Here is a 13,285-nt window from a genome sequence, read left to right as displayed (position 1 = left end):
TCTCTCTCCCTAGATGCTAAATCATCAAGAGCTTCTTGACCTCCTGGCACATTTCAGGAGGTCAGTGGTGCTGAAAGCGTCAGTTAGTCAAGTACATTAGTACATATTCATTCATTTAATATACAAATAATCATTGAGCAGTTAACACTTGAGAAACTTGGTCCTTTCTCCATAAAGAACTAATGATTCAAAGAAGGATATAAGATATATATGCAAAGAGAGGAAACATCCACACAGCAGACACCACTGAGGGCCTATCCAACAGCCATCCCCTCTTGTGCCTTGAAAGTAAAACCTCAGTTTTATTGGAGTATCCTCCCTCCACAAAGCCATGTACCCAGGGAAGGTGAGATTAACCCAGCTCAGGGGTAAATCCTGATCAGTTTAAAGCAGAGAATGGGTTAGAGCTGCTCAGATATCATCTTAGTCCCTAAGGCAGCCGGGCAGAACAGGGCTAAAGCAGCTAGAGCCCCCACTCACACCCCCAACACACGCACATGCATGCACACACACACACACACACACACACCCATCCACCAGCCACCTCCAGATGTAAGCAGCCTCGTCTGTTTACCAAACGTCCTGACCAAATGTTATCATTTTCTAGGTATACCCTGACAAGAAGAAATTTAGATTGGAAAGCACCAATCAAGGGAATCCTATCCCATGTGCCAGTGTCTGATTTAGGAAGGAGTATGTGGCTACCATCAGCCAAATGTAACCTAAGGAGAAACCTGCTAGATACGGGAGAGGTCCCTTGTTTTTAAAAAGGGATATGAAGAAGCATGTTGTTGTTTGCCAGGACACTGTGGGTTTATATTGATGTGTAACAAGTTGATTTGGAACACTGGAATTTCATTCTATTCTGTTGTGGTTTTTTTTGTAAAGGCAATTAACTAGTCCCAGGAAGGATCCTTCAGTTATATAAAAGTTTGTTTTATGAAATGTCATGGCTCCATTCATAATTTTGTCTTGTTCTTCCAATTGGTATATACAACCTTCAGAGCTCTTGTATTTGGAAGGCTGGGAAGGGCCCAGACTTTGAAATAGTGTCTTTGTTTTCACTGTTTTTTTTTTTTTTTTTTTAAACTAAAGCTATATAAAGCTTGTGGATTAAACAGAATAAATTTCTAAATTAAAAAAAAAGGAATATGAAGAATAAATAGTCTCTAATGCCAATGGATGCTACCATATAGTCCAGGTGACTCCCCAGAATGAAGCAGCCATCTTAGAACCATTAAGGCAGCCAATCTGAGGACCAAGTCAAAACCAGTGAAGATGGCAGAGGAAAAAAGCATGAAATGAAGACTTTAATGACACTGTTGAGCCACCAAATTAACATAACCTGGAGCTGCCCCCTTGGGATATCTTGTTCCTTGAGATAATTCATTTTCCTTAATCTGATGGCTTTTATTGTGTGTTCAAATATAAGTTGGTAGAGAAATTCACAAAATAATTGACAATACTTAGCAATCTGTCAACAACTTAGTGCTCAAAATCCTCTTTCTACTGCACAGTGACAACCATCAAAGGCACTCCAGTGGATCCCCAGTTGCTTGGCACCAGGGAAAAGTGGATTGAGGTTGTATTCCAGACATTCAGAGCCCGGGTTCTATAACGCCTTCCCATCAATCATGACATGCATGGGGCTCAGCAGGTAGACATGGAGAGGGTTGGAAGTTTTCTTTCTTTTTTTTTTTTTTAATTCCCTTATTGTTTAAACTATTTTGAGTTGACTTTCTGATTATTTGCCGCCAAAAGCATCTTCACTGATAAATCTATCTTCACGTAATTAGCAACAAATTTATGTGACCTCCTTTGAGCAAAAGACTCAGGAGAAAATGGTGCAGAGATTCATGGTTCTGCCCACATTCCTCCAAATCTACAGATGATGGATCTTAAGTGAATTTCTCCCTAAAAGGAAGACAACTGAAATGCCAGGAAAATAATTAACCATGTGATCATCTGACACTCTCACCATCGTGAGAGTCATAAAGCATACCACAAATGCTGATGCATCACCTTGTCTCAGTGGTGGGCAGCATATTTTAAGTATGCCAAGTTGTACATTTTTTTATCCCTCCTGTATAGTTCCCTTTCTTATCTCAAGAACTTCAACAGAGCTTGTATTCCCTTTGTCCAAATGCAGAAAGTACTAGAAGGCAATCTCTAACCCCCCCAAATCTGGCCCCTCTAAGGATTTTTCTTTCATGGAAGGGTATGTGCTGACACCAGCAAAAAGGACAGGGATAAAACAAAGTTTGGACTGTGTTGTTTAAAATTATTCTGTTTCCTTTATTCTTGTTTAGGTGGAATACTACTAGGGAGAAACTAGAGGTTTTTAGATCCTTAAAGTAGTGGAGGTCAGCACCCTGTTCCCAGGCAGATCTCTAGAGAGGGTCATAGGACTTCCGATGGGGATGGTGAGGAGATGCTAGGAAAATGAATACTGAGTCCTTGAAATGAAAAAGAGCCCAACCTCCTTTGGAGAGACACAGCAGGGCCACCCAACACTGCATAGACAAGGAACCTCCTAGAGTGACCAGCATGGACTAAGGAACAGAGGGCCTTTTCTTGAATGTTCTGTATGTAGGAGCCAAGGGCAGGCAGCCCCAAGATGGGCCACTCTGACATGATAATTATTTTCAGTTAAAAAGCAATCGAAACCCAGAAGATTCCAAAAAACCTCTTTACCTGGTAGACAGGGAGGAAACTAACAAGGCCTGTTTCATCAAAGTCCTCTCTTTGACTTTTTTTTCTGAGAGGTACAGCAAACATTTGTTTACCAAATATTTACTCTTTTTCATCTCCCTGTGTATTACATTCCTTCCCTTTAAAGTCTCAAACCCTAAATTCTTCTCTTTAATTCATATACCTCATTTTGCCTATCTTCAGAGTTTCAATGTGTATGTGGATTCTCCATATGTATGAGATCAAATGTGTTTCCTGTTAACCTGTCTCGTGTCAATTTGATTCTTAGTCCAGCTAGAAGGTCCTTGGAAGAGAGAGGAAATTCTTGCTTCTCACATGTGCTATGGCAGACATGCAGAATCAGTGACATTCCCAACACCACGAAGATGAAACCTCACAACAGTTTGAGACAGAGAAAAATAACAACCAAGTAGGCATGTCTACATGATTAAAATTCTGGTATGCAACATTCAAAGCAATTTTTCTAAATTAAATCTTTAAATGAGAATGCTAACTCAGTTTGTATTTTTAATTGGCTTGACATGTCATGAGCTCCCAAAGGACACATTACCAAGCCAAACTCTCACTACTTATTCAATATCTTCCCACAAGTCCTGCTACCTTAAAAAAAAAAAAAAAAAAAAAAAAGGGAAAATTTACTGTAACATAGACAGTTCCATGGCTGGTGAACATCACTGAATATTTTCAAAAAACATTCAAATAAAAGGCAAAACAGAACTCTTTTATTTAAATTCTCGATAAATAACGCCACACCCATTCATGGGAAACGGACTATATTTCCCTCAATGGCTGGGAATTAGTGAAGACTGAATATAATGAAAACAAGTGCCCTATATGCGTGGCACTTTAAATAGTGGAGATTCCCAAACAATACAAAAACATTTTCAAGTCACACATAGGATATGAAGTGAAAATGTTCTTGGAGGAAATCTTCTCTAATAATACCTACTTCAGAGGGTGCTGGGAAGCTCTATTAACACCAACAGAATACTTTTAGATCTTCAAATAAAAGGACTATAGAAATGCAAAGTATTATTATTATAGTTCTGAAATAATTTCACACCTAGGGATGAGAAAACCCCAGGCCAAATTTTACTGCTTCTCTCCTGCCTGATAAACAAGAAATGCCACAAGCATGGGAGGAAGGGAGGGGGGTGGAAATCAAATAGAACAAAGACATCAAAGTTTCCCTTTAACTTGAGCTTTGTATTCCCCCTAGATGTCATTTTAGGGGACTCAGAAAAAAATGAGTCCCTTTAAGGTCAGGGTTAAGTACAGAGACAATGTCCAATTGCCTTTTTTTTTTTTTTTTTTTTTTTTTTTTACCAGATAAAGTGCCAACCAACCGAGGTGAACAAATGCCCTTGTCCACTTCCATGGGGCACAGTTCCTCCCAAAGCACTGGCCAAACTTAAAAATGGCCAGATAAATTATTACCTGAATCACCCCCCAGTGCTCTCTCACCAGGAGGCCAAAAAGAGGCTGCTTTCACAGATACCAGGATTTCTACTTAGTGGCTGAGAGCACAAGACTGTCATTTGTTGCTGCTGATGGAGGGGGTGGTGAGGATGTTGATGATCATGACCGTAAGGATGGTGATCACAGTAACGACAGGATATAGAACAGAAGTTCTCAAACCCTGCTGATCGATGGAATCACCTGTGGAGCTTTTTAAACGACAGATTCTTGGTCCCCATCTCAGATCGACTGATTCCAAGTCGGAAAGATAGACCTCAAGTTTTGTTTTGTTTTTTAAGATTTTATTTATTTATTTATTTATTTGACAGAGAGAAAGACAGTGAGAGAGGGACACAAGCAGGGGGAGTGGGAGAGGGAGAAGCAGGCTTCTGGCGGAGCAGGGAGCCCGATGTGGGGCTCGATCCCAGGACCCTGGGATCATGAGCTGGAAGGCAGACGCTTAAGGACTGAGCCACCCAAGCGCCCCTAGTTTTGTTTTGCTTTAACAGAGCCATTAGGATAACAACTGAAGTGACAGTGTTTGTAAACAATGTCATGATTAAGAATGCAGGCTTTGTAGGCAGGCTGCTGGCGTCTAATCCCAATTCTGACGCTTACTAGCTGTGTGACTCTGGGCAAATACTTAAGCCTCAAGCCTCAATTTACCCATCTATAAAATCGAAATGCTATTACTACCTACACTTCATAAGGCAGATGCCTAGGAAAGAAAGCAAATTCTGAAAGCATATGTTAATTCCAAGGAAGACCAAAAGTTACACATTAAAGAACACATTACCAACCAGATCAACATGATAATGGAAGTATTCCATATTGATTTAAACAAAAAATGTGATATGATTATGTTAGGGGGCTGTGGGGACCAGAAGCGATGAGTGGGAAGTGTTAAAGAACTATTGCTAAAATTGATACAGCAGGAAAAAAAAAACAGTATTTGGCAATAGATAAATGCCGGAAGTATCAGAGATGAAAGCTGCCAATTGCAGGGCACGGGCTGGAAGGGTAGGAGAAATGCAGAAGGAGGGGGTAGGTGTTGCAGTTTTTCAATATTTGCTTTTTAGCGCTGTTTTATTCAAACAAGGTAGATAGGTTGCTTTGATAAAAATAAAAGTGAATTTAAAAAGATAATCCATAACATGTATAATATTGTATGTCTTTATATACTACAGTTACCATAAGGTTTTTCAGTTTACCAAAACTTGCTTTTTAAAAACCTGATTGATAGAATCCTTCCAAATGTATCACCGAAATGTCCAGGTGCTGGACATTGACAATAACCATTTACTCTGTCCCCGGCACCTGCAGCCCTCCTCCCACCGCAGTGCTGCACGGAAGGCAGGGAATAATACTCCAAACTCACATTCTCAGATTTTCACCCAGGGCCTTCCGTTGGCTAATTTAACAGAAAGCTGGAGAGCAAGGAAGACCAGGGAATGCTGACAAGAGAGGGCAGCCTCCGGGGGCTCAGAGCCTTTCAGAGGAGCAAGGAGCTGGAGGCACAAACAGAATGTCCAGCACAAGCACTGAGCAGAGTTTTATTTTTGTTTTTTAAATTTATGTCCCTTTTCTACTCAGCCTTATATTAAAAAAAAAAAAAAGATCCCTTGATTTCTCAACCTGCTTAACATAAATGGCATCACCATCATCATCTGCTGATGTTATGCAGCACTTGACAACTGGCTAATAAGCACTTTCACGTACACTACCTTTACGTCATCCTCACGACACCTCGATGCAGTAGACTGGGCAAAGGTTATCCTGATTTTATGGCTGAGACCTTAAGAAAAGTTGGGTATTTTGCCCAGAATCATAAAGCTACCAACAGTAGCGCCCAAACTGGAAGGCATGTTTCCCAGCATGTCAGCCTAGGCTCTTTCCACCACACAAGGCACTCAGGCTACGTATTCACAGTAGGAGCGCAAAATTGATGTTCCTGTGAAAAAAGCATTAACCAGCTTTGTTCTAGGCACCGCACAGAACACAGAAGTAGTCAACAAACAAGACACAAGGGGAAACAGAGCGCACTTGCCCATTCCATTCTCGAGAAACCACAAGGAATGCCAGAGACCGAAATAATTGAGTTTTCAATCACACCGTACACATCGTTGAAAAGAAGGTGTTCAGTAGGGCAAGGCAAGTGTTCAGAAGAGGAATAAAAGTCCAGGGAAAAGGAGGAAAAAAATACGTAGGTGGAAGGAAATCACAGTCCCTTCACAACCCTCAGGCAGCAGAGAGACCAGGGCTCCAGAAACTGCTGTGAAGACCTCTCTGCTTCTCTTGCCATTTCCAGCTCTACCCCCACATACACACACATCCTTTGAGAGCTTAGAGAAGCAGCCAGAAGTGACTTCTCTCCACCAAACACAGGAGGCGTGGGAAGTCCAGCAAAATGGCCCACTTTTAAAATACTAATTGACAACTCTGAACCTTTTATAATATAACCTACTGCAAAACGTTCAGGTACTTACACGTGATGGAAGAAAGTAATGAATGGTATTTTAATTGTAAACCTCCAAACACACCCCGTTTATTCCATATCTACTACTCTACCACTTAGGCTTCTGTGGTGCCAGGACTGAAGCCAGTTGGCTAATTTGAGGAGGATTATTGGAAAGAAACTTGGGGCTCACTGAATCCATGGAAAATAAGCCTAATTTTCCACTGGAAAATAAGGCTTAGCAACCATCATTTGCTGAGATAGACATGGAGACCAGGGAATGGGAAATGCTGTGGTGGTCCCCACAGTAGTTGTTTTCAGAGCAGGATGCCCACTGGGAAAAAGGAGAATCCCTTAGCTCAAGATTCAAACAGCACATGAACACCCCCTTACCCAAGCTAGTGATCACGCACCCATCCCGAGGCTGAGTATAGGCCCCTGGGTAGGGCCCCTGGTTAGAGTTCCACTGATCTAACCACCTCAAAAGGAAATCAAGGCACTGTTAGGAAGGGAAAACAGATACAAGAACAGGAAAGAAAGGGGAAGGGGGAGAAGTCCCTCTACGCATGCCAAGCCTTTCTTCCAAAATTCCTTAAGAATCTAACTAGCTAGCAGTTAAGATCACTATTTCTTAAGATTCTATATACTAATAATTGTCCACACACAGCCAAAGAACATGTTTACCCTGATGCCTACAAAACTTCACCCTGACAACTTTTTACTTCCAGAGGCCTCACTTCTCACTTGACCTGAAAGCTGTCTTTTCCTCTGATTCCTAAAGACAAAGCAGAATTTGTCCTTCTTTAGTACTGACATGCTCACCTTGGAAACATTATCCTGTAGTTTCCAAAAAGCACAGACTTCTCAAAATGTCTAAGGAATAAATTCAGAAGGATGCTGATTTGATGATGATGATGGTAATATTAACAACGGTCGCAGCAACTAACATCTACTGAGTATTTGTCAGGGGCCAGGACCTGTTCCAAGCCTTTAATACCTAATAATTCATTTAACCTCCACAACAAGCTTATGAGGAAAACAATATTATGATCTCCATTTCACGAACTAGGAAACTGAGACGCAGAGGGGTAAATAATGTGTCCATGGTCCAACAGCTAATAAAAGCCAACCCAGGACTGAATCCATGTCTGACTCCAAAATACCAGTTTAACAAAGGATTTTCATTGAGAGCAGAGGAAATGGACTATGCTGTGTGAAAACATTCTCCAAGAGAAATGGGAGCACCGTAACGGTACCTAAAGATCGCAAGGTTCTGAAGATTGCCACATCACCACCAGCTCCAATAATTTATGAGAATTTATTTCTAAGAGGCTATCAAGTACTGCTTTATTCCAAGATGTGGCTCAGTGGTCCAGAGATGTTTAAGTTATATGGCTGAAAACCATTAAGGAAAAATTCCACGCCAACCAGGCTTCATGCACCAGAGTTTAGTCATCCCAAAGCAGATCCTCAAAATGGTGTTTTTATAGCTCATGTTTTGATCATTCAAAAGAGGTTTTCTCCAATTTCCCTGTAAAATTCTTTTTCACCCTCAAAACAAACGTTAAAAACTCAGCCCCAGAAGTAGATCTGTCATAAAGTTAGGAATAACTTAAAATAGAAGGTAAATCAAAATGGCTTTTCAACTTTAACTAAAGTGGTCACGGTCATGATTGCTGTAATAAAAACGACAGGAAAAAAACCTAAAATTGTCAAAAACATAATTGATGATGAAAACAAATGTAAAATTATGGCATATTTCACCCTGGCCACCAAAGACTCTTGATGAAACTGCAGCCCTATAATTCCCCAGAATGAATTCTTTAAATTAAAATACTTCATGCAGAACAGAAATTAAACAATGAATCAAAGAACAATGCTGTACAGCCGTATGCTTATAAATATACCTAGCAAAGAGGAAACAATTACATTTTTCCATGTAAAAACCAATGCGATTGTAATGTTTCACAGAAAGCTGATAGGTACTTTTCCCATTGCTTCAAACTTGGAAGTTCATTTCCTGTAACTCACTTAGGGTCCACAGAGACTGGGCAGAATGAAATTAGCTACACCAAACTGGCTGGCTTTCTCCTTTCTACAAAACTAGCTTCTCCACGCAACTGCACAACTGACTTTCATGATAAATTCATCCAACCCAATTCAAATGCCACTCTGCATTTTAGTTTAAATGCTTTATTTGGCCAGCTGGTTTTATTTAACCATCGACTAGAAGCGGTACGAGCGCATTCTTTTTCCAGCTAGCATTAATCTTAGTAAACTTAGCTCCATTGGAATGTCTTAACTCTGAGAAGAAAGCAAAAGTCAGCAAGCATACAATTGCATTTGGCTACCCTCAGCACATCATTTTATTTCCTCCTGCTCCCTGCTAACTATTGCTCAGCACTTTTGCCTAAGAGGGAGGACAAGCAGATGGTTAAGGAAGTTGTCCTGTCAGCTGTATCTTTAATCCAAGTGTTTAAATCTCTGAATAAAAGAAAAATCAATGTTGTAAAGGCAATGTTTGTCAAGGCCATGTAATAAATACACTTACCTTTACAGACTGTTCTCAATGGATTTTCCTTCTTCGCTGAGCTTCAAAGCTACAAAGAGATAAAAACGAAAGTAGGGAGTTATCCGCGAGTAAAACATCAAATGTTTTCTCTCCATGTCTCTAAGGAGAATTTCCATATGCCATGGTATGTGGCACTGGCCAAAAAACCCAGGCCTCATACCTCCCTCACAAAAGGCCAATAAAAGACTGTCATCAAGTGAAAACAGCACGCACATCCAGCCAGAATTCAATCACACACACCAGTCAGATGGACAATCAAATCTTTTGGGGTTGTGAACTCCTCAACAGCGTGGGAACAGCTTATAAACCGCAGAGATGCAAGTCAAATTAAATGTTACACAGCACACTCACTCTGACCGAGCATTTTATGTTCTTAATTTCTTTCATTGTCATCTTTCTTGCACACCCTATTTCCATTTCTCTGAAAAAGTTTTACGTGGGGGAGCCTGTTCCATTTCTATGAGATGCATGGTCCTTCCAATGCGGACCTCACCACTTGCCCCATGAGTACACAGATGCAAGCTGACAGGTACAGTCCCCATTCCCTAGGTAGAGAGAAACTCACAGAGCCCACGAAGCCCCACTCCACATTTCAAATCAAAACTTGACATGTTAAATTAAGCTCCCTGTGATCAAAACATACCATGCATGTACTGAGCACACACGGGTCAACGTGATAAGAGATGTAGTAAATGATAGTTGTTAAGCAATACAGGAGTTCCCCCCACCTTAGTGGAGGTTTTACTTTCCATGGTTTCAGTTACTGGCAGTTAACGGTGGTCTGGGAGCAGATGATCCTCCTTCTAACAAACTGTCACGAGGTCAAAAGTAGCCTCACGCTACTCGCCGTGCCTACGTCATTCCCCTCACTTCATCTCATCACGTAGACATTTTATCATCTCATATCATCACACGAAGAAGGGTGAGTACAGCACAGTAAGATATTTTGAGAGAGAAAGAGTGACCACATTCTTCACATAACTTATTATAGAATATTGTTCTGACTGTTCTGATTTTTGTTCTAACTATTCTAATTTATTAGTAGTTATTGTTGTTAATCTCTTACTGTGCCTAACTTATACATTAAACTTTATCACAGTTTGATAGATAGATAGATAGATAGATAGTAGATACAGGGTTCAGTACCCTCTACAGTTTCAGACATCCACTATGGGTGTCTGAATGTATCTTCAGTTGATAAGTGAGGGACTATTATCATAATAATATTTCAAGGGCTGGATATAACATTCTATATCAGTACATCATTACTCATATCATATGGTCAAAAGTAATTGGAATATTCCTCTTTCTGTCATTCTTGGCTAAGTCCTAATATCTCCTAATAGTGTGGTAGTTGGGAATGACCAACTAATCCATGGTTTTCCCATGGTTCTTTTTCTTTTCCTTCAATGTCCTAAGTACTTGCTTTAGCCCTTAACAAAAAACCCATTACTGCTGATGTATGGTCACTAAAGACCAAGACCAGACTTCTGGGCTGTGACATAAATCCTGTAATATTTATGGAGATAAAGCCCCTCCATGAGACAACATCAGAAATTTCCCCTTTCCCCTGTTATATGAATTGCAATGGAGTTAGGAGAAAAATAATCTGGGATAAACAGAATTTGGGGAAGACTGGATAAATAGTATAATATTACATTTTGTAAAATATGAGAGACTTATGGTCTGACAACATAGGGACCAACTTGTATGCCTTTCCACTTTAAACACACAGAAATCCTAAGCAAAATATGGTGATAATTTAAATACATATTTATCCAAATAGCCAAGCTCAAAAGAAAGGGAAAAGACAAACATGAAGAGATAATGAATATAAATTTTCTAGAATGAGACATGAATCCTCTTGAAAAAAGGACGCCAAGACCTCAGCAAGATAAATAAAAGCAAATCCACAGGTAGATACATCAGAAAGAAACCACAAAACACCAGAGATAGAAAGTCTTAAAGTCAACCAGAGAGAAAAAACAGACTCCTTGCAAAACAACTTGTCACCAGCAAAAATAAAAGCAAGACAGCAAAATAACATGTTCAAAGTACTAAGGGGAAAAAAAAGTTCAACAAAAATTCTATAGCCATGCTAAACCAATTATCATTCAAGAACGACAGAGAAATAAGGACATTTTTCAGGGATAAAAAAAAAAAGGATTGTTTTCTGCTCACAGTTTACTTTTGCTGAAAGAAATACTAAAAGGCATACTTGAATAAAAAGGAATTGACCCCAGATGGAGGGAATGAGGAGCAAAATGCAATGGGAAATAAAGACATTAGCAAGCATGATGGTAAATCTAGTAAATTTAATAATAAATAATGGGTATTGAGGCACCTGGGTGGCTCAGTTGTTAAGCGTCTCCCTGCCTTCAGCTCAGGTCATGATCCCAGGGTCCTGGGATCGAGCCCCACATAGGGCTCCCTGCTCAGCAGGAAGCCTGCTTCTCACTGTCCCACTCCCCCTGCTTGTGTTCCCTCTCTCGCTGTGTCTCTCTCTGTCAAATAAATAAATAAAATATTTATAAATAAATAAATAAAGTTTATTGAATAATAATTACTAAGCCTCGGTTGTAAAATCCAACAACAACAATAATGACCAATTTTTAGGGTTTGCATATAAGGTGAAATGAGTTGTTGGCTGCAATTATATGGAATAAGGGAGGGGAATAAATTGCTTAGAAGGAAGAGACAGATACTAATTAAACTGTTAAAGATATGCATTAAAGTTACTGACTAACTTGTTAAGGATAACCAGCATTTCTTTCTCATTGTACGTAGTCAAAGACACCCTTGCATATATGCTCACAAAGATGCATACAAAAATGTTTAGAGCATCATTGCTAGAATGCCAAGAAATACTGAAAACAACCCAAACATCTATCAATAGTACAATGAATACATATATTTTTATAGTCTTAAAATGGGGTATTATACAGCTTTGAAAAATCAATGAAACAGTCACACACATCAACATCTATGCCTCTCAAAAATATGATATAAAACAAACAGCAAGTCACAGAAGACTATATATCATTCTATACATATAATATGTTTAAAAAGGTAAAAATACATACTATCTTGTTTTGAAATATAACATATAAGTGGCAAAAACTATAAAGAAAAGCAAGGGAATGATTTACACAGAATGCAAGCGACGTTTAGCTTGAGGACAAGGGAGGAGATATAATGAGAAGCATTGGGGAAGATTCTGGAATATGGTAATGCTCTATTTCTTGGCCAGGGAAGTGGTATCTAGATGTTCAGGTTATTATATATTGTATTATAATAGAATACAATACAATAAATGCTGTAGATATACACTTCCAAAAATTATTTTGTACATATGGTCTATTTCACAATGTTAAAACACAAAAGAGTAATCACCAAAAGAATAGAAATGTCCAAACCAACTGAGGGAACAATATAAAGGACAGAAAACTCAGCCAATTCTCTATAGAAGACTGGAATAGAAGCAGGTAAGAAGCGAAAGGAAAGCACAGTGAATAGAAAATACAAAAAAAAATATTTAAAGTACGTTCAAATATGTCACAAATCAGAGTGAATGGATTAAATACGTCTGTTAAAATAATTTTTTTAATTGATTTTTTTAAACTTTGCTATATGATGTTTATAAGAAACACATGTAAAATGTAAAAGGAGTTTGAATGGGAAAGTATAGAAAACTATACACCAAGCAAATAGGAACCAAAAGAAAGCTGGTGGAAATACTACTAGGCAAAACAGAAGTTACCGGTGATAGAATACATATTTGCATCAGCTATCTATTGCTGCATAACAAACTACCCAAGAATTAATGACTGAAAAATAGTAATTTAGTGTCTCTATGGTTTCCACGGAACAGGAATTCTGACAGCATATGACTGAGCCAGTGTTTCCGTATGCTACAATGCCCAAGCCCTCAGCTGAAAGGCTTGGAAGTTGGGCTCTGGAATCACCAGAAAGCTCATTCCCTCAAACATTTGCCAGTGGTTGCTGAAGGTTAGCTGAGACCTTAACGGGGGCCGGAACACCTACATGTGGCTTCTCCATGTACCCTGAGTTGCCTCACAACATGGTGG

At 39.4% G+C, this 13,285-nt stretch overlaps 1 protein-coding gene across 3 annotated transcripts in view; it reads right to left on the bottom strand.

Moving 5' to 3' along the window:
- FHIT (fragile histidine triad diadenosine triphosphatase) overlaps positions 1-13,285 on the bottom strand; it is a 1,481,620-nt gene that overhangs the window by 1,437,189 nt on the left and 31,146 nt on the right. For 2 of the 3 annotated variants that reach the window (XM_034997432.1, XM_034997430.1), the window contains exon 1: positions 9,177-9,234. The gene's annotated coding sequence lies outside the window, so the exon portion shown is untranslated. Of the gene's footprint in view, positions 1-9,176; positions 9,235-13,285 lie in introns of those variants that run through there. The other variant, XM_034997431.1, reaches the window with a different exon arrangement.

This window comes from Mirounga leonina, unplaced genomic scaffold (genome assembly GCF_011800145.1).
Source record: "Mirounga leonina isolate KUSES-001 unplaced genomic scaffold, KU_Mleo_1.0 Mir_94, whole genome shotgun sequence".
Classification (NCBI taxonomy): Eukaryota; Metazoa; Chordata; class Mammalia; order Carnivora; family Phocidae; genus Mirounga; species Mirounga leonina.
Note: the sequence above shows the minus strand (reverse complement) of the source record. Positions and strands in the feature narration are given on the sequence as shown.